Raw genomic sequence first — 18,519 nt, 5'->3', positions numbered from 1 at the left:
ATATGGTCCTAACCATTACTAATAAATCCTTTCCATTAACAAGCAATAAAGATTTGTTGTTCTTTAAAAGCTGTTCTTCCAAGCACCCAAGTACTGTGCAACATCATCTATTCACCATTTATTAAAGGGTTGAATCCAATACAGGTCACATATTAAGGCAGGGACACTCTAATCTGCTGGCCCTATGCATTATAATCACATGTTTAAGGCTTTCTTGACCTATGCAGTAATAAATCTATCATAAAATTTAGAGCTCTCTGCATTGACATGTATTTACATCTTTTGAATTATAATGCTCCAAATTTAATCTTTCAGCACCACACTATTCTATTTACAACAAACTTTGTCAAAAGCAACATACCCAATTTTCCTCATTTTTTATCTAAGTCTAATCCCTCAGTTAATACTGGGTAGTTTAGAAGAAGGTGCAAAACGCATCTCTAGGGTTATTTCAACAAATTTCAAAGAGTTTATGCCTTAATGATCTTAGAAAATGATAAAAAAGGGACTATTTAGTTACAATTTCAGGAGGGAATGGAATTCAGCCATTCACAAAATACATTCTAGCTTAACATGTGCCAATAATGCTATAATTCCACTAAAGATTATTCATTGCTCACATATATTACATTGTAAGATCCAAGCTGTGAGTGATAACATCAAGCACATACTTTGCTAGGTCGCATTTTAAGAATATCCTACACTTAAACCATTTTAGGCAAAAATTGTTGTGCATCTCCTGAACAGCCTGGTATCAAACATCGCTACTGATGCTCTAACAGTGCTGTTGGAAGTAAAGCCTACTGGATAGCATTGGGCTATGAAAAATCTGTTGCAGCATCCTACATAATGAAGACATATTTTGTTCAGCTGGAAGAATCCTAACATATATAACTCTGGCAAAAAGTCATATTCTGTATTACATCAAACTGTTTCTCTTTATGAGGGTATGTTAAGATTTTCTTTTTTTAATTTGGCAAGAACCTGTTACTATAACTGTAAAGACTATAAAGGAAGTACACAGGGTCTGTGCTAAACCTTTAAATTTTATTTGCTATTTTGTTCTATGTGAAGAACTACATTAGATGGTGTTCTGTTTTTGAAACTGCTCTTAGAGTCTGGTGCAGGTTGAGTGCTGGATTTTACATCGGTGAAGCACAACTGAAGAACCTCAAGATTACTTAGCAAGAGTCTGTGAAATTGCATGGGTGAAATGACCTTCTGCTTATCGAAGCCTCTCAGAAATGCACAAGTACAAGATGTATTCCTTTCCTGATAATATTTTTTCAATTACTTTTCTTTAACTTTAAAAGCTTAGTTTTACATGTCTCTCAGTACACACTTTTTGCTGATATCATTTGAAGTTTAATGTTAGCTTGACTTCTGGACCGTGAATCACATTGGGAGGTGGGTCGTCTATTCAAGTGCTTAGGTGTCTGAGCAAGTTACATTTTAATTCACAACCATTTTCCAGAAGTGACTTACTTAACAATATTTTCGTAAACATACACGTGTTTGGGACATTGTGAACATGTTACTGGATGCTCTGAGAGTTACTTGAGATTTTTTATGAACTTGTTTTCTTTAAATATTATTTGCGGTTGTCCAGCATTGGTCACCAAAGACCCTTATTATGTCACAAACTGTTAGTTCTATTCTGTAATGAAAACATGACAACACTACAAACTACACTAGATAACGTAGACAGTATATAAAAAATGGGTGGAGTGTTTTTCCTTAATCCCTTTTAGTGCAAAGGAAACTAAAAATACTCTCAGAAAGGTTGCAGTGCAAAGTTTTTTTTCCCCACATTAATTCAACTTCTTGGTCTTAACAAGGTCACTATACAAACTGAAGTGACTACTGTGAATCTTTAAGCGCACGCCTCATGCTATTCATATCATTCAGCTACAACTCTACAGTTACTTATTCAAGACATCACCAACCTCAATGACTACAGAACATGGCTGAAGCACCAAGAAGACAGAGTGCCTGAGTTCATGGAGTGGGGTGAAAAGACCAATACCATCATAACGAACAACAACATCAAACAGAACAAGGCATCCCATTTCTACTACAGTGGGTCACAGCTGACATGGACACACTGCTTTATGTGTAAGAGAGGAACAATGCTGCTTGGATGATTATTTCTGTATATAATGTATTCTACAAAGAGAACTTTGTGTTTAACATGGTACTTTGATTTTTGTACTTTTTTCAGGTCATGTTGTGCTTTAATGTAATTATGTTTTATTTGTGAATATATCCCACTTGACAGATAAGCAGGAGTGTCCTATATATGAATAATTTCAATTGATTTTTTAAAGAGTTAGAGCAAATGTTCTGAGTCAAACAATAAACCAGGAACTTTCAGGCTTTGAAATGGCAGCCTTCTCAATAGCCTTAGCCACTAGGCCACATAGCTTTCTTGAAAATATTCTCTGTTTGACTGAAGTAAAGGTTAGAAATTATGAATGCAAGATCTTTAAAAATTTGTGCAAAAGGCTAAACTGTGGGATTCAATTCCACGAAAATGTCTGTCAGGTTTCAACATGTAAGGTAACACATAGTCTCCTTGTAACATAATAAAAACCTTAAAGACATGAGAGCAAAGCACACGAAATAAAAGACAAAAACAGCACATGGAGTGAGTCACAGGTGATTGTGGTTTGGTGGTCACTGGGAACAGATTTTATAAGAAGTAAAGACCTACATTATCAACACTCACTGCTCAAGTGAGGAAGCTCATGGCAGCCTGGAGCCCTTCAAAGCTGCCCAGTCGTGAAATGCCTAAACTCGCCTTGCCTGTCTTTGTATATTTTATATGTGCCTTTGGGATAATGAATCATATTGTAGGTCTGCAGAAACAGATGGTCCTAACACAATAGTTGTTAACAGCCCTGTGAAAGTAATAATGGTCAGGGACACAACTGCTTTGTGATCTATACTGGAAGGGATGGCATTGATGGGCAATCTTCAAGACTTCCCTGGGTACAAAATGATAAAAAGACAGCGAAGAACACATGGCTAAAGACTGCACCATTTCCCATCTTCATAATGGGGTGTTTGGTCGCCTTTGTCTTTAAGACCTTTGCATGACTGCACAGCTCATTTCTTATATTTATCCAAGTGTGCTTGAAATGATACCTGAAGCCACTAGCAGAAGCTCTGTTCATGTGTAAAAATTTATAGGACTTTTACAGGATCAAGCCCAGAGTCCCACAAAATGTCATCCAGGAATTGGTACTTCAAGGTTGGGGCTTAATATGAATACCCAGCAACAGGCTAGAAAAGCTTGGAGTCACAGATACAGTATAGGCAAGGGCTTCCCTGGCAGGGTTAAAGAGAGGCCAGAGTGGTTTGAGAAGATGGAAGATTAGGCGAATGAGAGCTTTACTAGTGACCAGTTATTGTGGAAATTGAACAACAACTACAGCGATTTAGGTAGGTCGAAGCTCTCAATTTACCAGTCGATCTATGTTCCTACCCTCACCTATGGTCATGAGCTATGGGTAGTGACCGAAAGAACGAGATCGCGAATACAAGCGGCTGAAATGAGTTTCCTCCGCAGGGTGTCTGGGCTTTCCCTTAAAGATAGGGTGAGAAGCTCAGTCATCCGGGAGGGGCTCAGAGTAGAGCCGCTGCTCCTCCGCATCGAGAGGAGTCAGATGAGGTGGCTCGGGCATCTGATCAGGATGCCTCCTGGACGCCTCCCTGGTGAGGTGTTCCGGGCACGTCCAACCGGGAGGAGGCCCCGGGGAAGACCCAGGACACGCTGGAGGGACTATGTCTCTCGACTGGCCTGGGAACGCCTTGGGATTCTCCCGGAAGAGCTAGAAGAAGTGGCCGGGGAGAGGGAAGTCTGGGCATCTCTGCTCAAGCTGCTGCCCCCCGCGACCCGACCTCGGATAAGCGGGAGACAATGGATGGATGGATGGATGGATATATATATATATATATATATATATATATATATATATATATATATATATATATATATATATATATATATATATAAATATATATTGCCACACAAGTGCGGAAGGGAGGCAGCTAAAGGGCTTGAGTAAAGGCAATTCCGAATCAGACTGGGATGTTGCAGAGTGCACCGACTCTTTTTCTCCCTTTCCTGCCAACCATTCACAGGAGATTCCACCTGGCCCTCTTGACGTCACTTCTGGGTCTGAGCCTATGGAAGAAGATCTTGCCGGCTCTGACCCCTGTGATATCACATCCGGGCTCGAGCCTATGGCTGAAGACCCTTATGAGCCCGACCACTCTGACCTCACTTCCCGTCTTCCCCTTTAAAAGCTTCCACCTTTTTCCTATTCCCTGAGTTCTGTTTTGTACTCGGTTTTGTGTACATCAATGCTATCATTTACAGTACTTGCAATTTGCAGCCAGGAAACCAAATATACGGGTGGCTGCCCCAAACCTTGCTATGGTTCTTTGTGGAGTTTGTGACAATATTATATATATATATACATACACACACACGAAACATAGAAGGTAAACATACCCAATATGCACCGAAGACTTGTCAGCAATGGAAAATAGAGAGATAAAAACTCCAGAATAGGGGAAAAAAACCTAGGAGACAAATTCAGAATTCTGGGTCTGAGGAGTTAACAAAAACAGAATGTCAAAGAGACATCAAACAGCAGCTCAACTAAACAGAGCTGACTGCCAAATATGTCCAAAGTAGTTGACATGTTAAACGACGGACCAGAGTAAACTTTAACGTTTGTTAATTTATAGATGTGAAGGGCAACCAGTAGGCATTGTTTGGGACAGGACTTAGGCCTTACGATGCCCTAGTAAAGAAACTACTTGCATTGACAGCACATGAGGCCATACCAGTTGAATTAGGCTGCCAACACCAGAAGACTTTATATCCCATCCCAGGAGGGTGGTACATTTCCCCTGTAAGGTAGAGAAGTATAGAGAATTCTTATTGTATAGCTGCTCCCTGCAACACATAACAACATGCTGTTAATCTGAGGAAGGAATGGGCTAAAGGACTATAAGGATATGTCCAACAAATATCAAAGGTATACCTGACTAGGGCTGGTTGTTGGGTGAATAAAGATAAGTACCTGATAGGCAGGAGGAAGAGAGATGAGATGAGATGAGAAAAGGATAGGAAAAGTTAGTGAAAGTGGTAAATGAAGGGTCTGAGAACTTTATTAAGCGAGTAGTCGTCTCACCAGATACACATGGTGCAACAGCTGTGTCCAGTTAGGTCTGTTTTTGTTGATTTGCTTTCTGTATACTTCCTTCTGTTTATCAACTTCTCTGAGATTCTATTTTATTAGTAAAACAAATATATACAGATTACCATTCAACAAGAAATAAAAACAGCAAAGGGCTGACTGCACATCACCAGAGCTTCATTTACAATGGTGTTGTCATATAACAACTATGAAAGACAGGATAAATGCAGAAATAAGCAAGGTTCAGCAGAATACATAACAGGACCACCTAGCTTCTTTATGCTGAAAAGTCCAATAAGGAGTAACACTAATCTCCTTGATGTAACCCGAATCTAAAGATCTATAGTAGAAAGCCAAACTGTTAAAACAATCCAAAAAAGAGAATGCTGGTGACAATGACAATCAGTCTTGAGCTTTCATGTTTCCTCCAGACTTCTTCAAGTCCCCATGTACTTCAGCCTGATAAATAACAGGTAAATGAACACTATATGTTGACAATATTTTGTCCAGGAAAATATCCTGAAACCCTGTAGAGTGTTTTATATGTCTGATTCATTCCTTCAGTTTGCGTGTCTGACACAAACAAATTCACCTCAGTACAAAAACCTTTCCAGAACTGTGAAATAAACTGAAGTATACAATCAAACACTAAAGACTGTGCACATTTTTGCAAATGGAAAATTGTTAATAAATAAATATCTGTCAGAGCAGAGGTGGTCAGAAGACTACTGTAAATGTTTAAGTTAGAAACATTTTAAAATCTATCACCCCTTAGCAAGACAGGAGTAGAGGGTCAAATTAGTAATAACAGCCAGTTAAAGGAGTGCTGTGCTGGGCAAGAATAAATCCACTTTGACCTGTGCATTTGAAACAAGCGTTCAAATATTCAGGAACCTACTGGCCCACAGCTTGCCAACAAATCTAATACTTTATCATAGTCCTTCTTCTGTGAATCCCTGGAGGCTATGGGCACAATTGAGAAATGGCTTGTCAAAGTGTGAACTGGCACCATAAAAAATCTACCTAATTCTGAGATGCTTCAGAGCCTTTATCACAGGCAAGAAGTTTGATCAGGCAGTGCACCTCTCGACTGCACATCTTCACTTGCAGACTACATGATTCAGAGTGCCACCATCCTTAGCCAGCTGAGCCAAAGAAGAACCTTCTGTGATAGTATCTTAATTTCATCTTGCCCTCTCTTTCAAACTAGTTTTTTTTTTTTTTTTTACACAAGTACACAGGAAAAATACTATTGTTGTCAGCTTCTTATTGTTTAGACCAGGGGTGGGCAGATTCAGTCCTGGAGGGCCGCAGGGGCTGCAGGTTTTTGCTCCAACCCAATTGCTTAATAAGAAGCACTTATTGGTCAAGTTACACTTCTGCTTCACTTTAGTTGTCTCGCTCGTTAAGATGTTGAACCCTTATTGGTTATTTTAATCTTAAACAGCTGTACTCTTGGTTTTTAATTGTTCCTTATTAGCAATAAGATGCAAATGACAAAATAACCCAACATTTCTCCATTTAGCTTGTTTCCATTTACACCTGTGTGTATTTATCATGCACTATTAGGTTTAATTAAATACTTAGAAGGAAAGTGAAGAGATAAAAGTGAAGAACTGAGAATTACTCATTTATTTTAGACTTCAAATCATTTGGATGATATCCTTAGAAAGGAAAATAAATCTAGGATATGAGAATGACTTGACATGGCAGAGTTAAAGCATTAGCAAGCTATGAAATTAAATGATTGACAAGTATTGTTTTTTAATTAAGCAACTGGGTTGGAACAAAAACCTGCAGCCACTGCGGCCCTCCAGGACTGAATCTGCCCACCCCTGGTTTAGACTCATATTATCATAAAACCACACCCTCTCTGAAGTTTTTATGTCATGAACGAAGACTAAATATGATATTAAATCTACTTATGAAAAAAGCAACATCTCGCTTAATGGGAGTTCAGCCATTTTGCTGTTTTACATGTCATAGTTTTATGATCAGTGACAGTATATGTAACGCACTAATAAAATGTAAACGATTTCCAGCAAGTCATTACTCTTCTAACATCATTTTATGCCAAGTTATGCTCTAGGACACACACATGTGCTAATCGACATGAAAAGAAGGCACCTGAAAGTTCTTGTCTGAATCAGAAAAAACATTCTAAAAAGACACTCTCATACTGGAGACATCCACTTCCATTTTTAAATTGTATTGAACAATCAGGGAGACATACAACATAGACTGTCGTTAACAGAGTTTTGAACTAATCAAAAGCGTGTTGGGTGTTTCAAAAACCAAAAAAAGGTGCATTAAATTAACACTAGTTAACCTAATTCATTAGACATGTGGGATTACATTTTATTAAACTATTTGCTATTAAGTCAAATTTGAGATTATGTAAGACAACACATGGGTGTACTACACTAACCTTTAGAAGAGGTACATCAATTATAAAGAAAGAAATGGCTTCATTAAGCAACTTTCCAAATAACTTTGTGATTGGCTTTGTGATTTTATTTATTAGAATTACACCAATTGACTTCACAACAATAGCAATTTATATTCCTCAGTTCTTCACCACAGATGTACAAATCAAATTGTTTATGGTGACTGAGTCAACAAAATTATCAAAGACAAATACATTGTTTATGTGAATTGGCAGACACTAACTATTCTTATCCAAAGGTCAGAGTGCTGTGTTAGCTAGAGAGACGATCCAGATTGAACAGCATGTGGATTTAAAATATCCTTGCCCTCCACAGTAAAAATACAGCATCCAGTTATTGTAGTCTTTTAGCCAAACTGAGTATAAATGCCCTGATTTTCTTTGACGGTGCTATATGCTTTCGAATATTTCATGTATTCCAGGGAGTAAATACTAAATCTACCATTCTACCAAAAGTATACTGCCTTTCCTATTTATCTGCCTATCTGAGTGGCTAGCTATATAAATAAAATGTATTATTATTATTATTATTATTAGCTATGACACAGCCACAATAATTATGCTGTGACACATGACAGCATTAGTACCACTATTACTACTACTACTATTTATATTGCATCACAGAAAATCTCCTGTCATGACTCGTCATATCACCTTTAAATTCTTTAGATACACTATTGTGAAATACTGACATTAAGGTGGTTTTATTCCATCAAAGTCTGCAAAAACACTGTTGACGATAACAAAATATAGTAGTCACTAATTTACTCTTCTTTAATTCAGTGACCTATTCATGGCTACCAGCTTTCTCTGTCATACATGTAAAATTAAATTCCCGTAAAAGGTTGTCCAAATCATTACTGGAATGTTGTTCACAAGTATTATAGCTCTCCATTCTAATCATGTCAAAATAGTCTTGTACAGCAGCAGATACTAACCCCTTTAGGATTAAAAATCCAGTGCCTTTATAAGTAGGTCACATTTACATTACACAAAAGAGGTGGTACTCGGAAATAAGTGACACAGTCAGACAGATAGACAGACCAGTAGATGAAAGGCGCACCAGACAGACATAGAATAAGAAATTAAAAACACTGCACAGATATGATAGATCACAGGTGTCGAGAGCCGCAGTGGCTGCATGTTTTCATTTTAACCATCTTCTTCATTAGTGAGCCGTTTTTACTAATTAACTTCTTTTGCTTTAGTTTTAATTATCTTGTGTCAGGCCCCTTAGTTGTCTCTTTTTCCTTAATTAGTAGCCAAACAATAATGACACAAACAAGCCACCATATGACCAGCTCACCTGTGCCCATCACACAATATCTGAAAATAAAGAAAGGTGAAGGTCTCAGTAAGGTTGGTCTCTCAGGTCACCAAAACATTTTGACGGTGTTCTTAGAAAAAACAGAAAAATCAACAAATTTGGAAATATCTGCTCTGGCAGAATGAGAGCAGCAACAGGCCATTGAATTAAATAACGGACTTAATTAACATCAAGAATCAACTTCTCATTAAGAGACAGTTTGGAGTGAAATTGGTTGGAGTTTGAAATCCCAGTTTAGCTGGTCATCTGTTGGCTCGTTTCACATCTCATTTCTGTTTGGCTGCCATTTAATGAAGAAACAAATCAATTCAGAGGACTGACTCCTTAAGAACAGGGCCATTGAAATGAGGGGAAAAGGAATTAATTAGCAGTGAAAACTGCTCACTGATTAGGAAAAGGGTTAGAATGAAAACCTGTAGCCACTGCGGCCCTCCAGGCCTGGAGTTCGACACCCCTGAATAGATAATTATCCTACAAACACTTTGCATTTCAAGTACAGTTGTTTCCATATTGTGACAAAAGCATTTGATCATTCAGGATCACATGAATGGTTAGCAGCTTTAACACCATAGTTGTGTGAATTACAAGTGGGGCAGTTGAGATGGTGGGGGAAGGAGTGCATCATTAAAATATGCCCCCACCCCCCCCAGGTCAAGACTTGTTCAAGGTCCCTGCAGAAGGGTACAGACCTTTCGTAACCAGATGCCTGTAGAAACGGTGTTATGACAACATGTGATTTACTACATAAAAGCTGCAAAGAGCAAACCAGGACAGCTTGTAATTTGTACTTGTAGCAATCCAACTATAAAAACAACAGACCACAAGCCTTGGCACGCATATTTTTGGCACGTGACAGACACTTGATCTTCAATATCAGAGGAGCTAAGAAAGTTAAGAAGTCACATGATAACTACTTTAGGGCTTTGTGCCAGACTTGGCTATCTCCTTAAATCTCTTATGAGGCTTAGCTTTACATAAGCTTTACCTTAGCTGGACATGAGGCATTGTGTGCCTTAATTCTTGCCCAGATGATCACAATCCTTTGCCTAACATGTTACTATTTTTGTTTCTCCCAGAAGGTGTTTAATGATTTCTCCCTAACTAATGTCTCTTTAACATCTCCTCTTGAACACACCAGAGAAAGTGATAAACAAGGAAAATAATTTAAATGTAAAATATTTGCACATCATTCTCAGTCTCCCTGTCTCTTATTATCAGTAGACAAAAAAAAAACCACAGAATGGATAAGCTTTTGAAACTATGAGCTGAATCATCAAGCAAAAGCTATGCTGACATCACAAAGAACCAGTAGTCACGCCACTTCTTCAAACCCCAGGGTGACTAATTGCCAGGATCTGTCTCTGCAACCCATGTTCAGGCGTCACGCGCAGCTCGTTTCTGTCCTTGATCTTGTGGAAAATGTGCCTCTCGGCTGTTTTGTATTGCTTATTTAACCTTTGCTTGCTGTAGCTTGTGTGATACTTTGGACACAGCAGTGAAAAATATACAGATAAAATGAATAATGCCTATTTGGTGAATTGACTTCCAAAAGGGGGCGGCACAGTGGCGCAGTGGGTAGCGCTGCTGCCTCGCAGTTGGGAGACCTGGGGACCCGGGTTCGCTTCCCGGGTCCTCCCTGCCTGGAGTTTGCATGTTCTCCCCGTGTCTCCGTGGGTTTCCTCCGGGCACTCCGGTTTCCTCCCACAGTCCAAAGACATGCTGGTTAGGTGGATTGGCGATTCTAAATTGGCCCTAGTGTGTGCTTGGTGTGTGGGTGTGTTTGTGTGTGTCCTGCGGTGGGTTGGCACCCTGCCCGGGATTGGTTCCTGCCTTGTGCCCTGTGTTGGCTGGGATTGCCTCCAGCAGACCCCCGTGACCCTGTGTTCGGATTCAGCGGGTTGGAAAATGGATGGATGGATGGACTTCCAAAAGGAAACTGCACAAGATAAGGATGGAATGTTGCATTTTCTAAATGACACAAAGTGCACATTTAAGGATATTAGCATACATTTCAATCACATCATTTACACATGACAACACTTTTTCCATATGGTTCCCCCCATTTCAGGGCACCATAATGTTTGGGACAGTTGGTTGTCACATTCCTCAGGTTTGTTTCACTGCTTCATAAGATACCTCGACTTGCTTCTACCCTTGGAGTCAGTAGTTGCCATTGTTCAACATGATGACAACAGCTGTGTCAATGAAAGTCAAAGAAGCCATTATGAGGCTGAAAAACGAGAATAAAACCATTGGAGACATTGGTAAATCTTTAGGATGACCTAAATCAACTGTCTGGAATATCATTAAGAAGAAATAACCCACTGGTGAGCTCAGTAATCACAAAGGGACTGGCAGGTCATGGAAGACCTCCACTGCTGATGAGAGAAGAATCCTCGTCTTGGCAAAGAAAAAGCCCCAAAAATCTGTCTGACAGACCAGAAACAGTTTTCAGCAGGCAGATGTGGATGTGTCAGTGACAGCTATCCACAGAAAACTGCATGAAAAGAAATACAGAGGACACACTGCAACATGCAAAACACTAGTTAGCCACAAAAACAGGATGGCCAGATTGCAGTTTGTGAAAAGCGACTTAAAAGAACCTGCAGAATTCTGGGAAAAAGTCTTGTGGACAGGCAAGGCCAAGATGAACCTGCATCAGAGTGATGGCAAGAACAAAGTGTGGAGATGAAAAGGACCTGTCCAAGATCCAAAATAGACCATCGAATTTGTTAAACATGGTGGTTGGGTGCTATGGCTTGGGCATGTCACACAATGAATTCTGAGCTGAACAGAAACAGCTGCTCAAGTTCCAGTAAATCCCTACAAACTCATTGGATGGTGCTTCATCCTACAACAAGATAATGATCCAAACATGCTGCCGAGGCAACACAGGAGTCATTCAAAGTTAAAAAATGGGAAATTCTTGAAAGGCCAAGCCAGTCACTGGATGTGTATCTAAATTAGCATGCTTTCCATATGCTGAAGAGAAAACTTAAGGGGACAAGCTCCCGAAACAAGCAGGAGCTGAAGATGTCTACACTAGAGGCTTGGCATAGTATCAGCGGAAAAGATTCTCAGTACCTGGTGATGTTTATGAATCACAGACTTCAGGCATTGCATGCTAGAGATATTCAACAAAGTGTTAAATATGACAGACTTGCCACTGATGTGTCACCAAAATAATGGTGTCCTGAAATGGGGGGACCACGTGAAAAACATGTTGTGACCAAAATATATGCAAATCTTCTTAAATGAAACTCTGCAATATGTAGAAGAAAAACTTCATACAGTACAGGGGACTGTACAGTATATACCATATGTATATATGGAAAAAAATTAAAGGTTATTTCCATGCTCAAAAAATTGTAGAAAATACAATCTTTCAACTGTAAAGCCTACATTGGATGTGTGTGTGTGTAAATATATTTTATTTTGAATTGATGAAGTAGCCCTTAACGAGTGGCCAGTGGCTGCAGCTAGCTCTTCTGGGGACAGATTTATTAAATTTGAACACACATAAAAAGAAGCTTGAAATATGTGTACACAACTTTCCACACAAAAGTCAGGATTTAGAACAGAAAATTTGATGGGACAGCTTGGGTTTAACTTAGGGCAACTCTGACTTTTCCATATGTAGCATTTCAGAGAAACTGGGACTGACCTCTTTAATGTTTATCAGGTCAATGTCTATTATAATAAACCTTTAAAGCAATGACTGTGATGTACCGACTCTGTTTTAGTTCCCTTTTAAGAAAGGCAATGCTGTGTATTGGCACTGAAGAACTTTTTTATATTTTTGGTCAGTTTATATCAGCAACCTCAGGTCAGAAATATCTCAGGCCAAACTTCACCCCATCATGTTCGCCGTGTTGGAAGCCATTAAACTGACTGACAATGTGCTACTTCCAGATTCTGGATGGTCTTGGTGTACATACAAAACGTTTTGCCCAACAGAAAAAAAATGTCAACATAAAAAGGCATTCTGTAGCAGTATCTGGTTCTTCTAATGTAAATGGAACAATTGACGGCAGTCATATTGCAATAAGGGGCACCTAACTAAAATTGCTTTTGCTAACTGTAAGCAGTTTCATTCCATTAATGCACAAGTCATCTGTAATGCCAAGATGAGACTGACAAATGTGTTTCCATGGCATGGGTCGCTCCATGATTCTTTTATTTTTTTTTTTTGAGGCAAAGTAGCATTGGAAGACAACTTCCTGATGGTACAGTACATGCATGCTCAGAAGGTAACTGACTGAACATTCAGTTTTTCATATGCTTATAGCATTTATTGTAACAACCATCACATCATTTCATGTGTCAGGTGATAGTGGCTACCCACTCAGACACTGGAGCTTTTTCCTGACCCCCAGAGCACAGAGGAGAGGTGCTATAATGCTGCACATGCTCTTGTATATTTAGTGTGGAGCACACCATAGGACTCCTCAAATGCAGGTGGCAGTGTCTCAACGCGTCAGGTGACAGGCTGTTCTACCAGCCATTGAAGGTCTGCAGCATCGTAATTGCATAAACCGTATATTAGATTAAGTAGCAAAATCTATATATGGTTGTTTCAGGGTGGCAAACAAGCAGGCTTAGAGGTGCATTCATGTATGCACATTTACAAGATGATTGTGATCTAAATTCAGTTCAAATGTGCATATGCCAGGTTTTATAAATCCAACTTTTTTTTTGGCATATGCATTTTCCTATTATTTTGGTGTATGCATATGTTCATACTCAAATTCATGCAAACGTTTATAAATTAGGTGTCTGACCAGCACACCAGACTTTGGTGATTTCATGAATAGTAAGCTTTTCAGGTTCCTCCAGGTAATATATACATTCAGTTTGTAGAAGGACTACATTTAGGGAGGGAATAACATCTTGTATTTCTGCCTCAAAGGGTAAGTATGGCGAGTCTCAATTCAAAATTATTTCTTCACAATCATAGTATACATTAGGTTATCACATGCATTCAAAAATGAAGCATATTTTATAAATTGCAAAAAAAAAAAAAAACTACCGACTACTTCCACTTTAAAACAGCTAGCATTTTCATGTCTCAGAGGCATGCTTTTTTACCAGTTATTGGTCCTATGTATTTTCTCGAGGTATGGATGGCTTTCACGCTCACTTGTCTGCTTACAGCAGCTGTCGTGGGTGGAGTTATGATAACCCCATACCACCAATAAAGTGAGATGCCCATCAAGTGGCAGTATGGTGAAAAGATGAAGAGTTCATACAAGCTTCATTGTACTTTGTACAAATAAAAATAAATATGAACTGAACTAATGTTTTGAATGTATGTGTAACTATAAATATACACACATGCATACATAATGTACAGTACACACACACACACACTTACATACATACTGTAAATAAATACATATATATTTATATGCAAAGACTAACCCAGCCACAGGGGATGCACAAACCAGTGTGTTTCTTTGTGCCGGTCCCAAGTGTAAAATTTTGCCAAATCAATATGCGGACAACAATACAAATTTCCATACCGGATCGGTCGAGTACCGGGTTAACATTGACCACCACCAGTACTGTTAGCCAACAGGATGCTGGCGGAAATTGGGCTACTGTTGGCCGAAGAAGGAGAAGAAGAAGGGGGGAGACGTGTCCGGAGGCAGGAGCAGAGGAGGAAGGTAAAAAGAGTAGAACTGAGGGTAGGAACTTTAAATGTTGGCAGTATGACTGGTAAGGGGAGAGACTTAGCAGATATGATGGAGAGAAGAAAGGAAGATATATTGTGTGTGCAAGAGACTAAATGGAAGGGGAGTAAGGCCAGGTGGATTGGAGGTGGATTCAAATTGTTCTGCCATGGTGTGGATGGGAGGAGAAATGGGGTAGGAGTTATTCTGAAGGAACAGCATGTTAAAAGTGTTTTGGAGGTGAGATAGCGCTTTGAGTACTGAGAAAAGCGCTATATAAATGTAATGAATTATTATTAATTATTATTATTATTATTATTATTATTATTATTAAAAGAGTGTCAGACAGAGTAGTGATTATGAAGCGGGAAATTGGAGGTGTGATGATGAATGTTGTTAGTGCATATGCCCCGCAAGTTGGGTGTGCGATAATTGAGAAAGAAGATTTTTGTACTGAGTTAGATGAAGTGATAAACAGTGTACCCAAGGGACAGAAAGTGATGATAGGAGCGGATTTCAATGGACATGTTGATGAAGGGAACAGAGGAGACAAGGAGGCGTTGGGTAGGTATGGTGTCAAGGAGAGGAATAAAGAATGTCAGATGATAGTGTATTTTGTCAAAAGGATGGACATGGCTGTGGTGAATACGTATTTTAAGAAGAGGGAGGAACATAGGGTTACATAAAAGAGTGGAGGAAAATGCACTCAGGTAGATTACATCCTATGTAAAAGAGTCAATCTGAAGGAGATTGAAGACTGCAAAGTGGTAGCAGGGGAAAGTGTAGTTAAGCAGCATAGGATGGTGGTCTGTAGGATGACGTTGGAGATCAAGAACAACAACAACATTTATTTATATAGCACATTTTCATACAAAAAGTATCTCAAAGTGCTTTACATAATGAAGAAAAGAAAAATAAAAGACAAAATAAGAAATTAAAATAAGACAACATTAGTTAACATAGAAAAGGAGTAAGGTCCGATGGCCAGGAAGAGGAAAAGAGTGAGGGTAGAGCCAAGGATCAAATGGTGGAAGTTGAAAAAGGAAGACTGCAAGGTTGAGTTTAGGGAGATGGTGAGACAGGCACTGGGTGGTAGTGAAGAGTTACCAGACAGTTGGGAAACTACAGCAGATGTAGTAAGGGTGACAGCAAGAAGAGTGCTTGGCATGACATCTGGAAAGAGGAAGGAGGACAAGGAAAACTGGTGGTGGAATGGGGAAGTACAGGAGAGTATACAGAAGAAGAGGATGGCAAAGTAGAAGTGGGACAGTCAGAGAGATGCAGAAAGTAGACAAGAGTACAAGGAGATAAGGCGCAAGGTGAAGAAAGAGGTGGCGAAGGCTAAACAAAAGGCATATGATGAGTTGTATGAGAGGCTGGACGCTAAGGAGGGAGAAAGGGACCTGTGTCAATTGGCTAGATAGAGAGGCCAAGCTGGGAAAGATGTGCAGCGGGTTGGGGTAATAAAGGATAAAGATGGAAACCTACTCACGAGTGAGGAAAGTGTGTTGTGCAGATGGAAAGAGTACTTTGAGAGGCCAAAAGAGAAAGAGAAGAGGTTGGATGATGTGGAGATAAGTGAATCAGGAAGTGCAACGGATTAGTAAGGAGAAAGTAAGGACAGCTATGAAGAGGATGAAAAATGGAAAGGGGAAAAGGCTCCTTTCTCTTTACTACTCTCAAATGTTTTGCTCTGGTTGTTGGCCTTCCTCTCTTTCTCATGGTTGGGGGTTGATTTGAATTTAGTTTTGCCATGACACTTATAGCCATGCTCTCCTGGTGTCTATTGGATCCCCTAGGAGGAACTTTCCAATCAGCAACGCTACCTTCAAATTGATCAGTGGACAGCGATCCACCCTTTGCATGCTGATTGCTCACTCCCTAGCTAGGTCACAGACAGCTTGCCTTGGTACTATCGCACTCTCCTCAGAACACTCCGAATAGGTCTTCTTTTCCACTCTTTTCATTTCATGGTCTTCTTAACCATCTTTTCACTAAGGCTCTCACCCTTATATCTTTGTGGGTACAGTGCACTAATTTCAACCCAATGAGAGTCAGTGAGGAAACTGGAACGAAACGTGCCCTCACATGCAATTGCATTCAGCCCCAATCTCCCCATTAACATTTTGGGGCTGCATGAACACAAACACACCCGTGGAGCTTGAGCCGCAGAGTTTTGATAAAACCACACATCACCATGGTCCTAACAGATCTCATCACAACCACTAAAGTACAAAAGTGGTCATTGGAGGCAGTTATGAAGTCAGGTGAAGTGGGGTTCCTTAGGGGAAAACACTGGAACCTGTTGTACATTCGGTAAGCCAGTCAATACTGACACTATCACAAATGTCTGGCCTTTATTTATTTATGAAGTGGGGCTCAAATGTGGGGGTGCAGGAATGACTGGGATCCCAGTACCTGCAGACAACATTAGTGACCCTAGCGCTAAACTCAGGAAAAGCTTTTAAAAGGCATTCCCTGGCAATAGTTCTTTGAGTGCAGAGTCAAGAGGCATGTGAGAGTGAACAGCCCGCTTATAGAATCTAACAGAGTGTGAAAGAGAGAGGTGGGAGGTAAGAAATGGGAGTGCCACCAACAATATTAGGAGGCTCCTCTCCCAAATGAGATGAAGGCAACAGACAGACTAACTTAAAACAATTAAGAAATAAAAGAAAGAAAACTGAAAAACAATTAATAAAAATAATAGAATTCATTAAAAGTAATTCATCATTAAAAAGATTAATTAACATAGGCCATGTCATAAACAAACAAAAAAAATATAAAGAAAAAGAAAACAAAGACTACGAAAGCCAGGGACCAAATCCTGGTGAGAACCTCATACTACATCAATGGTATTCTAGTCACTTTTATCAGAATTACAAAGTCATGGCGCTCTTAATTCTGGATAGTGATTTCCATTTGCTCTGCACTTGCAAACGTTATAACTAGTTAGATCTGTCCATGAAATTAAGTGATCACAGACTTATTTAACGAGACATCTTAGATCATTTCATTGACTTTTATAAGGAGGCAAGGCAGACTGAAGCAAGAATCCGTACACTAAATATTAAACTCATGGGTCTTAGCTTTAAGAAATCACTAAACAGTCAAATACCAGAGATTATCTTAAATTAAGTAGTCCACTCAAGACATAATATCTCTTGCAAAATAGATCTTCTATTCATTTAGATAAAATTCAGAAAAATTATCAGAGGCTCAATTTTAAATAAAGTGGCTGCCATGGTGTCACAAACCAAGTATAGAAATGGCACCATAGTAATGGTTGGTGCAACACTATCAGCTCCCAATGCCCAGCTCAGGACTCCGAATCAGCCTAATACCAATTAGTATATATGTGGATTTGAGAGTGTCCTGGAGCCAAGTGGTAATTAGTTCCAAGTTGATTTATGACTTGCACCTGGTGTTACTGAGATAGACTCTACTTCCACAGTAAAACAGTAGAAGAATTTTGATAAGAACAGGCCTTCTAGCCCCATAAACTCACCAATCCTAATCACTTAATTTCTAATAAATGAAATCTAGTCAAGATATGAAGGTTCCCATAGTCCTGCTTTCCACCACACCACTTTATTCCATATGTCTATAGTTAACTGCATGATAAAATCTTTTTTTTAACAGTTGTGTGAAATTTGCTGTTGATGAGTTTCTAACTGTATCCATGTGTTCTTGTTGAAGAATTTATTTTAAAGTAACAACCTGGATCCACTGTACTAATAACCTTTATAATTTTAAACACTTTAATCATGATACATCCAAATCATGGTTTGCTAAAATTTAAAAGGTTTGGCTCCTTGTCGCTCTTCTCTGGACATTTCTCGAATGCTTCTGTGTCTTATTTTG

At 39.3% G+C, this 18,519-nt stretch overlaps 1 protein-coding gene across 2 annotated transcripts in view; it reads right to left on the bottom strand.

Moving 5' to 3' along the window:
- LOC114645711 (potassium voltage-gated channel subfamily KQT member 1-like) overlaps positions 1-18,519 on the bottom strand; it is a 773,371-nt gene that overhangs the window by 526,772 nt on the left and 228,080 nt on the right. The gene's annotated exons all lie outside the window — the stretch shown is intronic.

This window comes from Erpetoichthys calabaricus, chromosome 2 (genome assembly GCF_900747795.2).
Source record: "Erpetoichthys calabaricus chromosome 2, fErpCal1.3, whole genome shotgun sequence".
Classification (NCBI taxonomy): domain Eukaryota; kingdom Metazoa; phylum Chordata; class Cladistia; order Polypteriformes; family Polypteridae; genus Erpetoichthys; species Erpetoichthys calabaricus.
This window is presented reverse-complemented; position numbering and strand designations above follow the sequence as displayed.